Genomic DNA, 2813 nt, shown 5'->3' on the forward strand with positions numbered 1-2813 from the left:
AACATTTCAGACCACACTAATGTGGGCAAGTTCAAATAATTTTTTTCTGTCTCATTTGCATAATGGTATGAACCTCAGTACCTTATACTTCCCTGCTGAACACAGAATTTACAAGTGTCTAAGAGCTAAGTATTGAGTGGGAACACACACGTACAACTGAGCTAAAATATGCTAAGTCTAAGGGAGGCTGAACTCATACTAACTCTGATACATTTCTGTCCCTCAGTGCAACAGCATCTGTAACATAATAAAGTCTGGCTTAGTCATGTAAATTTGGACCACCAAATAGCTATGCTACTTTCTGTTCCTAAAATAATGTCATTGAGATCACTTTATAATTATTGAAAATGCTATATTGGTTTGTTCTACATGAGTGTGACTGAAGGCTTGCTTGGATAAACTTTCAAATATAACTCCTGATTTGAGTGTAAAATTTCACAACAATAAAGACGGGGATGAGTTACAGATCGCTAATGACAGTGGTTTGATTTTTTTTTTCTTTTGCGAGGGTGTTTACTGAATATTCTGCTACCTAGGTTAGTGATCACCTCCCATGAAACTCAGCACTGGCTGTGATTGCTTTCAAAATCTATATCCTTAGTCCAGAAGTTGCTTCAAAGTCATCACACATATTTCTTAACTATATTCTAGATATGTTCATTTAATATTTTAGGTATCAGTGTTTTTACACTAATTCGTATGGTATCTGTTTATTCCCCTCTCATTTTGTTTGCAACTGTACATACACACACACACTTACATTCACATAAATTCACACCTATATGAACACATACATCACACAATCACACAATTGAACACATGAGTGTCCGACACATAAATACACACAGAGAGATATGCACACTCCATCTATTTACCAGCATACATTTTGATAGGCTAGTCCTAATTTTCAGGAACAACAATGACAAACTTTAAAAGCATGTCATATATATTCCTAGTGAATACAAGGTCTTTTTAGACTGAGAAAATCCCACATCCTCCAGGAGAGGATTCACTGTTCTCAGCATGTTGATTCTGGACTCAGAGTCTCACATATGGCCTCTCTGCTTGCTGCCAAAGAAGAGAGAAGAAGCTTACAGTGTATCTGATAATTTTCTGGTGCCTCATCTTAGAGGTAGCATACATCATTTCCAGCCATGCTTAACTAGGCAGAGATGGTTACAAATTTTCCCCTAAACTCAAGAGTGCTGCCAAGCACAATTTCCTGCTGGCCACACAAAAAAAAATAGGAAATGAAAGTCTCATAACCTTGGCTAAATTCCCTAATTCAGATTCCCAGGTCAGAAACTGCCTTCATCCATCTTTCTTTACAACCCTGCATCCTTTTCATGTGAACTATGAACCAACAGTTATAATATTTCTATATCATCTTAACCAGTTCATTTTCTTCATTCCAAGCTCTGTTGCAGGATATTTGATCACACAATGTAAAGGCATGTCTGTCCTTGCTCACCCGACTAAGGCACCTTTTGATTGGTTTACCAAATTCAAAACAGAAACTCACAAAAGAGCTATAAAATTTACAAAGGTTGAGAGATATAAAAGCTTAAATTGTATACCTAAGAAAAAAATTAAGGTCTAAAAGAGTATTTTTATGCTGTTAAGACCATTTATGATAGAAAGTGTCTAAGGTATAAAAATTGGACTCACCAAGCTAGGATAGATAATACAGTACTTTCTCTGATGTTGCCAAATACAAAGGGACTGGACATGGTGAATGTAATTCTTACCAGATAGTTGTTCTTATTTTGTATAGTTTTACTGTGTTAAAATTAGTCCTTTTCCTTTTTATTTCAAAAAAAGGGGGAATTGTTGCACAATATTTGATCACACTGTGTGAAGATTTGTCTGTCCTTCCTCACCTGCCTGAGGCAGCTTCTGATTGGTTTAATAAAGAGCTAAGTGGCCAATAGTTATGTAGGAGAGAATAGGCAGATCTTCTAGACAGAGAGATGATATTGAGGGGGTGGAAGGATCCGAGAGACTGGAGATTAACTGACAAAATGTGGAGGAAGGTCGACGTGCAGTGTAGAAAAGAGGTAACCAGCCAGGTGGCAAAACACAGATGAATATAAATGGGTTCATTTGAGTTTTAAGAACTAGTTGGGAACATGTCCAAGATACCAAGCTTGGGTAATTAATAAGAAGTTTCTGTGTCATTTTTTGGGAACTGGTGATCCAAAGAAAGATCTGTCAAAGCTCCACCTACTAACACTAAATTCTAACCATTTTCTCTTTGTTACTTGGAACAATTTCAAGATAGGTATTTTTTGCTTTTATTAATCTTACCCTAAAACAACTTACATTTAAGTCAAACTGATTTTTTAAAAGTACTAAGGTAATCATATTATTAACTTTGAATTCAAAATCATTAACATCCTATTGTTTAAAATTATCCTTCAGTTTAATAAACCTTTAAATGTGATATATAAATTCCTGTTTTGCCTGGTTATGCATTTTTACTCTAGTCTTATTTAGTCATAATTTTAGTTTTGTGTGCTGTGTAGATTTCCATTTCAAGTGCGAGTTACTTTTTCCCTAGCTCTTGTGTTATTACCAAATGATAGCTCACAACTGGAGGGAAGGGTGTGTAGTTAAAAGCACATGCTGTTCTTCTTGAGGACCAGTGTTCAATTTCCAGTAACTACATGAAATCTCACAACCATCTGTAACTCCAGTTCCAGGGCACCTTGGGGCCTGCATAAGCACCAGGCATATACATTGCAAAGTACCAATTCACATATAAATAAAAATAAATGAACCTAATTTTAAAAACTGTCTTTGGCTGTTTCCTG

Source organism: Myodes glareolus, chromosome 4, assembly GCF_982192425.1.
Source record: "Myodes glareolus chromosome 4, mMyoGla1.1, whole genome shotgun sequence".
Taxonomy (NCBI): domain Eukaryota; kingdom Metazoa; phylum Chordata; class Mammalia; order Rodentia; family Cricetidae; genus Myodes; species Myodes glareolus.